The sequence below is a fragment of the Lissotriton vulgaris genome, chromosome 4_1 (assembly GCF_964263255.1).
Source record: "Lissotriton vulgaris chromosome 4_1, aLisVul1.2, whole genome shotgun sequence".
NCBI lineage: Eukaryota > Metazoa > Chordata > Amphibia > Caudata > Salamandridae > Lissotriton > Lissotriton vulgaris.
The window spans coordinates 1,990,533,997-1,990,548,946 of record NC_141691.1 but is presented as its reverse complement, the minus strand read 5'-3'; positions in this window follow the sequence as shown (position 1 = coordinate 1,990,548,946).

The window sequence follows — 14,950 nt, the reverse complement described above, 5'->3', positions numbered from 1 at the left end:
TGACTAAAGAGGTAAACCTGGTGTTAAAGGGATGGGATACTGAGGGGGTCAGCTTGGTATGCTTGCACAGGGAGGCGATCTCTGTAGGGGCTTAGCTAAGTTTACGGCCAGGCAGAGGGCTGGCCCCAGGTATCGTGAGAATATCAAGGGTGGCAAGCAGGCACCTAGAGATGGATCCTCAAGACCATCCAGGACAGACATAAACTCCCGTCCTATAGCCAGGCATTGGTAGAAGCTGCCAGCTAATTTGTGGGTTGGGTTGCATAGTTGGGCTATAATGTTTGAAGAATGATTGTTTGGCGTTCCCACTGCTCAAGAAGGGGCAAGTATTTGTGCCTGCGATTTCCCCCCCTTTTTTACGGCAAGTATTGCGAGGACACCCAGACTTAGGTCACTATCCCATGGCAAGATAGTCACCAAAGGGGGGGGGGACTGGCCACTGACAGGCCTTGCCAGGACAGGGATAGCTAATGTCACCATCTGGAGCCTTTAGGGGTGATAAATGTAAGAAAAACAGACTGGGGTGTACTGGACCAATAAACCCTCGCCAGAGCGGCGGGGGGCATTAGGCTGTAAGGTCTTGGAGGGGCAGGCAAGGGCATTATAGGGCTGAAGTGCGTGACACAGCATTTGTATTAACACAGAAGGGTCCCAGCTGATTCAACAAAGGACTAAAGCGAAACATGTGACACACAATGTTGTGGTTTGACACCATTACTGGTGTAAGTGTCAAGGGTCACAGGTGGATAACAGGGTCCGGGCACCTGTAGGTTAGCACTTCACGAAATGTTGCAATGTCTAATACGGACACCATGCACTTATTCCCTCAAACCTGTTGTGACATCATGGCTATGTGCACCAGGGATCTTTTTAAATAACGAAGAAATGGCTGGTCAATGTGGCTAAGTGTTATCCGAAGTAGAAGACCACAATGACCACACGGTGCAACTTAGCAACCAGGGGGAACAGGTAAACGTCAGTGGTCGTAATTCACCCCTGGCTCCTGTGGCAGGGGAGGCGATGGAGCCTGAGCACAGGAAGTTCTGCACTATGTGCAAATTCACTGGGCAGAGGAGAATTGGCCTCATTAGACCTGGGTGCTACACGCAAAATTCACCGGGTGTGTTTGGAACGAGGGGTACATCTGCTCAGTATAAGCATGGACCGATTCTCGCCCTAGAAATAGCAGGATGTAAGTAGGAAGGCCGGCCTTGGTGGGGGGCCCTGGCTGCGACGGTCGCCACACCCAGGGCTGTGGCAGAGTTACAGGGCGATCCAGAGGTGGAAAGGTACTCAGGGGTACCCTCTTCAGAAGCACAAAGGGTGTTGAGGCCTAATATCCTCAGGAAGTCTGTGCGGTGGGCCCTGGGGTGCGACGGCGTCCCGCTATCCTACGGGCGGTTGGTAACCTGTACAACCGGGGGTCGCTTGAACGCTCCGTCCCTCGTAGGGGGGGCATGAGCAGGAGGGTGGACCAATGGTTCACCGGAAGTGGGAGTGGCTATCCCTCACCACAACCGCTAAGCAACGATTGGCTAAGGCCACGATGCAAGTTGGCCCTTCAGGTGGTAGGCTGCGAGGGGTGGCTTGCCTTTGGATCGCCTGTAAGATAACCCACCATGTTGGCATATGTGTATGCTAATAAACCTGCAGCTCCTTTTCTCCAACAAAAAAGTTGTCTTGTCTGTTTATTTATGCTTCATGTATGTTGCTGCAAGAGGGCTGGTGAGTGGGCCGATATTGGCACTATGTGGGCCGACCGACACGTCCCCATTAGGGACCCTCATAAGTGGGCGGCCCCCTTAGTGCCACAAGATGGCACACGGGGCAGCCTAGTGTTCCGCCACCACCTTCGGGTCCCATCGTCACTTCCGGCCACGTTGGGGGCCGGGGGAGAGGTATAAATTCCTCCCCCGCCCACCTGGCGGCCTCTTTGTCCCCTCACCCTGTCGCCATTTCCTTCCCTACCGCATACCCGACGCTTTCAGGGTGGGGGGAACTGTCTTCTAATCTTTTTATTTGTGTTGCAGGCGGAGTTACAGGGCGATCCAGAGGCGGAAAGGTACTCAGAGGTTCCCTCTTCAGGAGCACAAAGGGTGCTGAGGCCTAATATCCCCAGGAAGTCTGTGCGGTAGGCCCTGGGGTGCGACGGCGCCCCGCTATCCTACGGGCGGTTGGAAACCTGTACAACCGGGGGTCGCTTGAACGCTCCGCCCCTTGTAGGGGGCTGGGGCGTGAGCAAGAGGGTGGACCAATGGTTCACCGTAAGTGGGAGTGGCTATCCCTCACCACAACCGCTAAGCAACGATTGGCTAAGGTCACGATGCAAGTTGGCCCTTCAGGTGGTAGGCCACTAGGGGCGGCTTGCCTTTGATCGCCTGTAAGATAACCCACCATGTTGGCATATGTGTATACTAATAAACCTGCAGCTACTTTTCTCCAACAAAAAAGTTGTCTTGTCTGTTTATTTATGCTTCATGTATGTTGCTGCAAGAGGGCTGGTGAGTGGGCCGATATTGGCACTATTACTTCTATATCTAGCTTGTCCCAGTTTTTGCATAGCCGTGTAAACATGTAAACATTTACAAGGCTACATTCACTTACCATTTTAATATTATCTATTGCAGGGCATCCACCCTATGCCCCTGCCCTTCTCCCCTCCCTGTTTTCCCTCTGCTGGGAGCTTTCAGCCAAACTCCTCCTGTGCTGCCTGACGGAAACAAAATAAAGCTGCATTTCTTCTGACGCGCCCGTGTGTAAGCAGAGCATGCCGTCCAATTCTTACAATTACCTGACCTTTGTCCCATTAACTGGGACATTTATTCAAAATGAAAAAATGTGTCGAACACCGGGATTATCCACTGAAAATCTAGGGCTGTCCGGGGAAAACCAGGACGTCTGGTCACCCTATGTTAGAAGCTTTAATCATTTTTTTTTACCACAAAGAGTATCCACGCCAAATCTGCATCCTTTTTTATACCCTCTTGGGAATTACAAAAATACCCAGGATTTGTAGATTCCCCTGGAGGCAACCGAGAAAATCACCAAAATATAGCTACATTTTGTTTTTTTGTCAGCAAAATGGGAAAAAAGTGCTGTGGAAAAAAGTATTTATTTTTTCTAAAAATGGCAGAAACTGAAAGGTTTGGTGCAATAGGATCACCAGCTACGTAGCTCTCAAGAAGAAGCAGAGGTGCATAGAAAAAAATAAATGTTTGCATTTTTCCAAGAGGTTGTCAAGTTTTCCTAACTTTAGGGAAGTAGGATCTGCTTTCATGGTTACCCCCATTTTTAGGTCTCGGCTAAAAGACGCGCGTAAGCGCGTCTCCGCCGAGATCTTATGTCAGCGAGTAGCAGTCCCAGGAGACAGTCCAGGTCGCGCGCATTTCCTGTTGAGGCCATTGCCGCGGGCCGCGCGCTCAGCCACTGTCTCCTGAGAAGCTTCAAACACGCCTGCGCATACACACACGCATGCACACAGACATCGCTACCAATACGGGAGCCGCCCGCTCGCCCCCCCCCCCCCGCCGACAGATGCGCACCTTTTAAAAACTCTCCAGCAACGGGCCCCTTATGCCGTTACTACTCCGGTGATCAACCATTTTTCAGCGCTTTCAATTGCCCACTATCCCGGCACTCTCGCCCCCCCTTCGCATGCCTCCCAGTGCCTCGTCCGCTCTCTCCTTTGCCCACGATACTGCACCCACCCCTCCCCCACCTCGCCTCACACTCTATGCCGCACCTCTTCTGACAATTCCCCCAGCGCCCACGCACGCACATAGACACACACCCCCGGACACACACACATACACGCGCGCACAAGCACACACACACGTGCACCAAGGCCCCCCATCGCACACATACATATACACACACAAGCGCCCCCCCCAAGTAAGGGCATTTACCGCCACTCCGGAGATCTGCAGCCTCAACCACTGCTTCTCCGGCCTGACACTCGTGGGTGCGGGCTTCGCGCACAAGGCGGAAGTCCCGCCCCCACCATAGCTTTCGTTTTCAGGAGTGCGCGCGCCGTAGCAACAATAGTAAGACTTTCATTCTCAGCCAGCCCATCATAGGAGGGTCACGCAGAAGGGGGCGTGCTTTGTGCTTCCTCCACAGCCACGCAGAGGAAATAAACACGGGGCCAGCCGCGTAGCTGGGGGGGCGGGCTCATCGTCTCGTCATTTAATGGTACAAGTATCTTATTCAGGACTTTTGCAGTTCTGATCCACATTTCAGTTGTCTGCCTTTCCCCACAGTGAGCCATTGCGGGACGGCAAATGTCTTTCATTATGCTGCTTCCAGTAAAGTAAGGTGAAACTCATCAATTCGATTTTTTTCTTCTTTCAGCACTATATATGAGCTGATACGAGATGCTTGTCTGCAGCAAGCAATTGTTTACTGCATGACTGGGGGGAGAAGCTGCAGTACAAGCGAGATCCTGGACAAATCGGGGACACATTCGCCTTTAGAAATACTAATGGGGAAAGTGAGACCCTACAGTTAAACAGCCCTTGATATGGTTTTTGTTTGAGACCCAGAGAATGACGTTCAATACCGGGAGTAGTACAGATCAAATCCTAAGTTAATACTTCAGTTTTCTCAGAAACACTATGCTATATTGCATTGCTACACTTGCCCAGTAAAGTTGCCTTCAGAGATATTAAAAAACTGGAGAAAAAGTTTCCGGTTTATCAAACAGATAAAATAGATTGAGGCTACTGCGAGTGTTATACATACAGCAGCTAAGGGATCCTTAAGGCACTTTAAGGCAGTCAGCTAGAACTGACCAGTTGAAGGAAGTCTCCTTATTCCATCTCCTTAGCCACAGTAAGAGCAGTTGTAATTTGATTAGGTCATTTCTATAATCTAGCCCCACTCCTAGGTGGCAAATCAGGGTAGAGGTAGGTTTTGGTACAGCCAACGCCCCATATGTAACGTTTTAGCCACACTTTACATTCTAAACTGTCATAAGCCCACACGTAGGTCTGCCGCCAAATCTAGAGGTGAAGCTAAGTCATCCTCCTTACTTGCAAGAGCCGCAACTTTTGGCGGTGTTCAGTGGGCCCCCTATCGTTAAACAAAATCCAAGATACAGTTATGAAGGGGCTGTACTCATTTTCATATTTTTGACAATGCCCCAATTAACTGCGAGAAGGTTAGCCATGAAAACGCATAACCCCTCTAATATGCACTGAAGGCCAGTTGCAGTCCTGGCTAAAAACTGTCATCAGCATAAATCAGCGCCAGGCACAGCGCTTACCTACCCCCAAACAGTCAGTGTTACAGTAAAGCAAGTGTTTGTCCAGGCCGTTAATATATATAGAAATGGAGCCAAAATGCAACCCTGGTGTTCACCTCTAGCTAGTCAAAAGGTTTGGGTTGTCTCTACACTGGGCCAAACCGGACACAGCTGTTACTTCAGAGTGTAGTTCCCTCAGAAAATAAACAGTGCTAGCGTCAACCCCATTTTCGGTCATAATACCCCAGAGTTTGTATCTGTTGACCGAATGCTGAATTGAGATCTTTAAAAGTTAGCTGTAGATTCCCTTCCTTTGCCACAGTATATTTATCAAGAGATAAAGGTTGAGACATTGCTCAATTGTCCCAAGGCCAGTGTGCAAACCAAAGTGCAATTGAGAGAGCATATTTTTTTCGTGGACCCAGGTTTGCACTCGCACTAATACAATCCTGCCCATTATTTTGTTGTAGAATTAATGATTGATTTGGGGCGATAACATTGGGTACTCTCTGTATTCCTTCTTAAAAATGGGCACTTAAATATTGGCAATGTTAATGACAATGCCATTTATTTGTGATTTAAAGAAAAAAAAAATGTCATGAGCAATGCCAATAGCTCTACCATTAATGATGCCGAGACCATTGCATTGCAAATGCTTGTTAGGTCTTGCCTACGCAGTGCACATGCACTGTGATACCAACATAAGGCGCTATTATAGTTTGAAAAGCATCGCTTACACGTATTTTGGTGTATTTAAGAAATCACTCTGATAACTCTTGGGGTCTTGTAGCCAGAAATGCAATGGTGACTGCAAATGTTAGAACCCACATTTAAACATGCCCCACACTGCAGGAGCTGTGACCAGTATGGGCCAGTGGGGGCGTGGCTGCAGCACACCCTGGTCTGATAACAGCCTTTGACCTTGCAGCCCAAAAAGAAAATGCTAGAGTGGTGAAATGGCCAGGTAAGTAGATACATTTTTGGGAGTTTTATATAGTGCAAACTATATCCAGGGTATTGGAGCGCTTTGCACGTGCACCAGTTGCATTACAGACGCACACACTAATTTTGATAGGCATGGGGAAAGTAAATGATTTGTCCAGAACCACATGATGAGGATTGTTCCTGCCGCGACTCGAACCCTTCGAAGTCGACCGCTCTAGCCGTTATGCCACGTCCTCTAGTGTAGGCTGTATCCATAATTGATGTATTGTATCGGGTATGTCACTGGAAATACAAGGCAGGACAATGCCATTTCACATTCTGTTTAGAAATGAAACACAGCTTTATCTCGGGTGTAGTCGGCTCTTTTGCCCCTTTTACCAGTGCCACTGCACATGCTACCTAAACCCCTTATACCAATACACCCTATGGTCATCATTCCTAAAAGTACTTTCACCTGTAATTGAGACGGAGATGGGCATATAGCTTGGCATAGAAACAGATGAATTTGCAAAATAACTGTTCAGATTCCTGAAATTTGATACACCCTATGGTCATCATTCCTAAAACTACTTGCACCTGTAATTTAGACGGAGATGGGCACATAGCTTGGCATAGAAACAGATGAATTTGCAAAACAACTGTTCAGATTCCTGAAATTTGATTTCACCCTCCGTCATGGATTTACTCACACCAAGTTCCCTGCCTGTGTAAGTAACTTTTCTCTAGTGGATGGGAAGAGGCCATTCCAAAACAGGTGCACTCCTTGCAATGTACACGTAGCTGGTGATCCTATTGCACCAAACCTTTCAGTTTCTGCCATAACATATGCAGGTTTCCTTTTGTAGCCTGGAAGAGTTCTGTGATATTAGTAATTCATCTCCCATGATAGGTTATAACCACAGAGGCCGATTTGCTGGCCAAATATGCATAGCAATTTGTCTGACTAACATGCCTAAAAGGCTCAATTTATGATTGCAACAGCTTACATTCATGAATCATTTTATTCATGTGTAATATTACCTCCTGTGAATTAATCCTGAGTGTGAGTAACTCCCACTCAAGGGGTGAGTAGTATGAGCTGAAGCAAACTTATGTAGCTGTGAGTTTTTTGGTTGTTACTTAAGTACGCCTCTGACCCCTTAAAATCCTGGAAATGGTTCACAATTGACTCCTGCCAAGAGCAGAAATTAATATTTTTCGAATTTGGGGAGGGAAATTGAACACCCTCAAAATTGGTGAAGAGAAGGAGCTTCTCCACGGGAACAGTATTTTGCACATGAATATCAAGAAAAAAATTATTGCACAAAAGTAAGGGCATGCCACCATATGCAACATGTACAATTATTCACCCTGCATTGCCTCTCCATCGTCAAAATTAGGATTTCACAGACGTTTCCAAGACATGTACCTAGAAAGCTGTGGATATTGCAGCGCTCTAGGTGAAATGCTTTGGGGATTGTTGAGTCATAAGTTTGTCCCCTGCTAGGCCAGATTGGTGAGGGCCTAGCTGTTTACCAAACAATAAAGTTTTTCAAAAACCATGGCGAAACGAAACAAGCCTTGGCAAAGCCAAAATGCTTGTGGCCGATGCCATACCTATTGGATTTGCCAATGCTTGTTTTTCTTTGCTATGACACAAGCTCTGGTAAAGACCGACAGCCGTCTCTTAACCAGCCCTCAGTAATGGGGAGCAGTCAACCAAGAGCACGTAACCATTCTTAAAGCAATCAGCACTATCAGAGCTTTCACTTGCAGATTCGTTTGCCCAACCTCAAATAATGGTCACAAGCGTTGACCCTTAATTAAGCTTGACCAGTTAAGCATTAATTGGGCTTATAAGTGCTCAACCAGGGCACAGCTACACTCACCAAAAAGCTTTCACATGTAGCAATGTTGTTTAGATATGCTCTAAACTGAGATCTGGTTAACAATGGTGGGATAAAAGTGAATGGTCAACTGTTCGATTGGGTTTATAGTGACACTTCGTAATGGTGGGTCTACATGACCTTTTGATGTCATGATAGCTCCAATTTTATTTGGGAAGCATGTCAACTTACCCGACGTGGCATTTGCTCGTTTAACAATAAGTGTGTTCACTCTCTCTTAAGTGGGCTCAGCTGACAGCAGAGTTCATCTTCAACGTAAACAACCCCCCTCCTCATAATCCCACTGGTCCTGCTGGATTCCACAGCCCGGGTGAAACCCAGACTGGCTGTAGCCCGGGACCAGCAATGCCCTATTTGCGCTTCTGGGTTATTCCCCTGCAATCCTGGCATTGGAGGCGACAATGGCGCGCGCAGCCAGGCCTTGAGGTGCAACTACGCAGCGGTAATACAGGGCGGGGAGGAGTGTCCTATCCTGTCCGGCAAGACCTTGAGTAAGATGGCCACAGAGAGAGAGAGAGACAAGGCTTCTGAGAGAAATGAAATGAAATGGACATTTGTAAAGCGCATGGCTACCAGAAGGCCTCCCAGCGCTAGGCGGACTCATGACCAGCTGAAACATCAAAATTCAAGGGAACAGGAAGGTTTTGAGTTGTTTCCGAAAGGCAAGATGACCAGTCACTTTCCGGATGTGAAGGGGCAGAGCATTCCAAAGCCTGTCGGCATTAAGGGAGAAGAGTCTGCCGCCACTTCTGGCTCTTTTAATTCTGGGGATGTTGACTAGGAGGAGTTCATCCGAGCGAAGTTCTCTCATTGCTTTATAGGGCTGAATTACAGCAGAGAGAAGAAGAGGACCAGTCCCCTGCAAGGACCTGTGAGCGATACAGAGTGATTTAAAAATAACTCGTTCTTTCACTGGGAGCCAGTGTAGTAGACGGAGGGCTGGCTTTGTGGACAGGAATTTGGATGTTCTTGTGAGCAGTCTGGCTAGCAGTTCTGGGCAATATGCAGTTTATTGATCACAGAGCTATGGGCTCCCAGGTAAAGCCCATTGCCCTAGTCCAGCCTTGAGAGTAGGAGAGATTGTACCATGATTTTTTTGGCTTCGGGGGCCAGCAGGGGAAGTACCTGCCTTGCCATTCTGATCAGGCCGAACAGGTTGCTATTGTCTTTCTGGCTTGTGTTTTGAAAGTCAAATTGCGGTCTCACCAGATGCCCAGGCCCTTTATTTCTTGTTTGGGTGTAGGTACCGGGCCCATGCTTGCTGGCCAGAGGGTGCAAAGTGATGAGTTGTCAAAGTTGCCGAGGGTCATGATATCGGTCTTTTCACCATTTAATTTCAGATGGGATGCGCCCATCCATTTTACAACTTCCATGACACATGCTTTCAGGGTCGTAAAGTAGTGAGGGGTTGATTCAATGCTACAACCAGTTGGGTGTTGTCAGCATAGGTGACCATATGGATCCCAAAAGGAGCAACAATCGAGGCTAGGGGACAATATATGCGTTAAAGAGCATAGGGCTCAAAGATGTGGTACACCACACAGGAGAGGCCGGGATTTGGAACACACGCCTTCTCCAAAAAGCCGAAATGATCGTCCTTTCAAGAAGGAACAAAGCCAACTTAGAGCAGTACCAGCTACTCCCAAGTTGATGAGACGGTGAATCAGGATTTGGTGATTAACAGTGTCGAATGCTGCGCTCAGGTCCAAAAGTATTATGGCCGCTGAACCTCCAGCATCTAAAATGTTCCTGCTTTCCTCAACCACCGCTAGCAGTGCAGTTTCCGTGCTCTGCTGAGGGCGGAAGCCACTTTGGGATGGGTGTAATAGGTTGAAAGTCTCCCAAAAATTTGAAAGAATATGATTAGCATATTTTTCAGTTATTTTTGCGATCCCTGGCAGAAGAGAGATGGGGCGATAGTTGCCACGGTCTGCGGGGTCTAGCTGGGGCTTCTTGAGTAGGGTTTTGACCATCGCTTCTTTCCAGATGGGAGGGTCTGTTCCTGTGCTTAGTGAGGAGTTGATGACCTGGGTGATTGTGGGGCCAATAATGGGTGCTGCCTTCAGTAAGATGCTCTTAGGAGCTGGGTCTCTGGGTGATCCACTTTTGACTATCGACATTAAAGTCAGGAGCGTTTCCATGGGGAGTGGAGGGAAGAGCTCCAGACAATGTGTAGTGAAAGGGGAGTCGAGAGAAAGGTTTGAGCCTAGCAGGTCAATATGGGGGAGTGATGTGATGATGGTCTGAATCTTTGTGTCAAAAAACTCAGCCTGTTTCTCGCAGAGGGTACCGTGAGGGTCAGTAGGGGCCAGGGGAACTGGGCTTTTAAGGACCCTTTTTATGATGGAGAAGGTCTCTCTGGGGGAATTGGAGGCCAGCCGGATTTTATTCTCATAGAAGGAAGCCTTGGCTTTTTTCATCTCAGCTCTATATTTAAATATAGCCTTTCTGTAGGTGGTCTTGCTTTTGGAAGCTAACTCTTTCCTTCACCATCTTTCTAAGATTTTACAACTCTGTTGAACTCTGTAAACAGGGCGGACTACCAAGGCGATCTCTGTGGGCCATTCTTTTTTATAATCCGGGCTTTAGGGAGGACCTGGTCCAAAAGGCAGAGAGGCTGCAGTGCGAGAAGGCTTATGTGAAGGCTCTAATAATTATATAATAACTTTACAAAATATTCATCGATTTATGTGCAATGAATGTTAAAAACGTTAGGGTAGTCTATGTCAGTGATTTAGTTCCTTTTCATATTTCATGTTTTACTTAATGTCACATTCTCCTGTGCTGTTAGCTATTTCCAGGATGTTGTGTTCCTGTATTTCTTTCGTGTAGCACGTTACTCTTATATGGTGCTTAGTGCATACTTTTAACTGAGTTACATCAAGGTGTTTATAACGGGTCATGATTGAGCGGTCGGGGGTTGAGGATGAAGCAGTGCAAGTTTCTCACAGGGCCGGCCACAGATTCAAACAAGCATTGGCATAGCCAATAGGTCTCGCTTTTGGGACCTTTTAAGTATTTAGTTATGAGGCACAATATCCTTAGTGCAACAACATAAACTGTTGCATGGCTAAACACTTATAAGGTCCCGAAGGTGAGACCTATTGGCTATGCCAATGCTTGTTTGTTGTTGTCATTATGTTTTTCTCGCTAGTCTGACTGGGTCCTGCTAATCAGCACCCCAGTCTGTGTGCTTCTTCCCTTAATTGGACTTCGTGAGTACTTATCTACCCCCCCAGATGGGCTACTGGTGTACCCTTATAAGTCCTTAGTATATGGTACTAAGGTACCCATGGCGTAGGTACACCAGGGGTCCCCTATGGGCTGAACCATGTATTATGCCATCTATAAGCAACCACTCAAATTGTGACTTCAGGCCTGACATCGCAGCCTGTGTAAGCTGGTGCTAGCACGACTTACCACAGATAAAAGTTTTTTTTATATCTGAGGTCACTACACTTAAAACCTATAAGTCACCCCTAAGGCAGGCCTTTCAATCCTGAAGGCAGGGTGCTCAGTTATAAGTGTGAGGGTGCCTCTGCTTTAGCAGGACACCACTACAATTCTTGGAGCTCATTCTCCAAGGTTGTTAGTGAATCAGCTCCTACAATACATAGAGTGGCCATGCATCATTATGCGATGGCTAACTCTAAACTAGCTGTAACGAACCCTGGTGTGTATGGTATCAAACATGTTGGGATCATACTCCTTGGAGGTATGATTCCATGCACTGTGGGTCCCCTCCGGGAAGCCCTCATTGCTCCCGGTACTGATTTTCCAGACCCGGACAGCAAGCTATGGCTGCTGCCGACCAGAGACATAGTTCTGCCTGCCTGCTGCTGAGCCAAGCTCAATCAGGGAAAGGCAAGAGAATATGTTTCCTGTCACAAGGAGGTATAACCACCTTCCAGACAGCGGTACAAAAGGGAGTGGTGATGGACGGAGCATCTGAACCAATCAAACACTCACACCCAGTCAACAGATCTGGGTTTAATCCATCACCGTTCTTTAGCCCACTCTGCCACCCCAGTTCAGACATGGCCATATGTAAATCAGTCTGACCCTGTGTCTCATGAGAACAGTCCAGCCAGAACTGCCAAGCCATGCCTTCCCTGGACCGGAAACAAGCTTTCCAGGACCGGTTTCTAGCATTTTCAGCCGTCTTCAGCCAGGCTTGCTTGAATCCAGTGGCAAAGTGAGCAAGGGACTCCCGGCACATTTGGTGGCCTCCTTGCATACTCCTATTTGGACCACTTCAGGGAGCCGTTGGCTCCTGCTCTGGCACGAAACTGGACAAAGGACATGTGAGTATCCTTCCCACTGTCCCTCCCCTCCTCTGAGAGGGACCTCATAACCAGTGGGGTGTTCTTTAGATTCGTCGGGGGACCAGATTCAGATCCAAAACCACTCCATCTTAAACCGCTTGGGCAGTTTGGACTTCTTTGGACTTCGCTTTGGGAACCGAGACTGCACTGGGAAGACTCTTGCTGCTCCCGGTCGCATCGTACTGCCAGTCTTCTGCTTCGTCTGTGCGCCATAAGAGGTTCTTCTCCAGGCCTGTGGACATCCAAGACACTCGAAGGAATCGCCCTTGGAGTGAAGGAGCCACTCCAGTGCATCGGAAGGCACCGCAGCAAAGCTGACTGGTCTGCTGTTCCTGAGCTCCCACGTACTTTGAAAGGTTCAGCAACACAGGTGGTGGTTCTGAAACTCCCTCGAGGCCTGCACTGTCTTCACAGCAAGTTTTAATCCAGTATCCCTCGTCGGAACCGCTGGAGCAGTATTCCTGTGCACTACATTGACTTGCCGTTGCCAAGGCTTGTTCTCTTCACCAGAGATCTTCGGGCTTCTAGAAGCTCCAGCCTCCAGCATCTCTTGCTACCAAGACCTTCGTCTTCACCGCATCCTCTGCACGGTGGACCTGCATCATTGGTGAGCTGCTCGAGGTCCTCTGGCGACTCCTGTGTCTTTGGCCCGTGGGTCCTCAGTGGGCTCCCTTGTTTACTTGGGGCCTACTCTGACTTACTTGCACTTAGTGAGTCCCTTGGACCTTACTGGTCCTGACACTGCACCTTTTACGTCTGCCAGGTTTGTTGCCATTGCCAAGGCCTGTTGGTGCTTCGCCGGACACCTACCCCCTGGCTCTTGACGTCCGACGTAGGAACCTCTGCCAAGGAGAAAGCTGAAACTGAAGAAGGAAGATTGTCCAGCTGTTGCTCTGCTGGATTGTCCTGCTGTTGCTTTTCTGCCAAGGAGAGGGGAAGGACTTTGCTTTGTGCTGTGTCCCCTTGCTTTAAGGAATCTCCAAGAGCCTGAGAAGAGCTGGCTCCCTGTTTTTGAAGTCACAGGAACAAAAGGACTTCACCCCCAGCTTCCCCTGAGCTCTACTGAAAGAGTTCTGTCCTTCCTGGAGTGTGTGGCCCATGTGTGGTGCCTCTGGAAGTTGTACCTGGGTTGGGGAGCTAGAAATCAAGCCTTAAAGACTTTGCTACAGAAAGGTTATCGCATCGCTCGCTGCGGAGCGCATCCCCGACAGTGCGAGGAAATTCCTGCTGCTACGAAGGCAGAGATCGTCGCCTTTTGCCGCTGCCAGAGCCATCACATCCTTCGTTTGCGGGACGCACCAGACCGGTGCGGGAGGACTAACATCGCTGCGAGTGTCGTCGCAGAGCCTGTCGCCGCTGGGTGAGATCGCTGCACCGCTTGCTTGCGGACCGCATCACGTCGCTGCGAACATCGTCACAGAGCCATCGCATCGAGGAGCTGCGAGAGAGAGATCGCCGCTGGATCGCGCATCATCGCCCCGGAGATCGTTGCAGCCCCTACGAGATCGACGCATCGTGCCTTTGCGAGAACAAACTTCCTACGGAACCTACGCACCGGAATCTCTACAAGTGGCCTTCCTCCCTATATAGTCCGGATTCATCGCAACACGCCCGCTGCTGCAACGGGGTGGTCACATCGCCTCCCCAAGGTCTTAGGAGCAACGCATCGCTTGTTTTCCACCGCACCAGCTTCTGCTTTTGGAACTTTGTTGCATCTAAAGGTAATGTTGGCTAAACTTGACGCAACTGTGAACTTTTCACGCAACTGTGGATTATTTTATCACAACCTTAAGAACTCTTTTGAAACCATATTCTTGAACTGTGTATGTTGGATTTTTGTCGTATTGGTCTTGTGTAGTTTAGATTAAATACCTTTATTTTTCTAAATTGTTGTGGAGTTAGTTTGTGGTGTTTTCACTGTGTTACGTGAGTGTTGGTACAAATACTTTATACATTGCCTTCTGATTAGCCTTGACTGCTCGTGCCAAGCTACCTAGAGGGAGAGCAGTCGTTATCTCAGAGGGTTTCCTTCTTACCCTGACTAGAAGCAAGGGTCCCTATTTGGACAGTGGTACCTACCTCTGTCAACTAGAGACCCCCAGTTCTAACATTGGTGGTCAGCGGTGGGAAATTGAACTTGTATTTGTACTAGACCCACAGTGATTGGTGTACATCACTAGTGAGTGCAGACCACTACGCCACTGCATACTACATTTTTGATTTTTGGTTCTATTTTTGAGTAACTCTTCTAAGCATCATGTCTGTGAATGGGAAGGCACCCAGCGTGGAAGAGGAATAATCAGAGTTTTGCATTGAGGATTTGTATTCCTACAAAGTTGAGCAGCTTAGGAAATTCTGCCACGACTTTGAGTGCCCCATAAAGAGCGGCTACAGGAAGGATGAGCTGCAGAGAATCTTGAAGGCCCATTGGGAGGCACAAGAGGGAAATGTTGCAAATCCAGGGAATGGTTTTCAGATCATAGATCTGCCTGTGAGCAGAGTAGGCTCAAGGGCTGGCAGTAACCATTCCAGTAGGGGTATCACCCACGAAG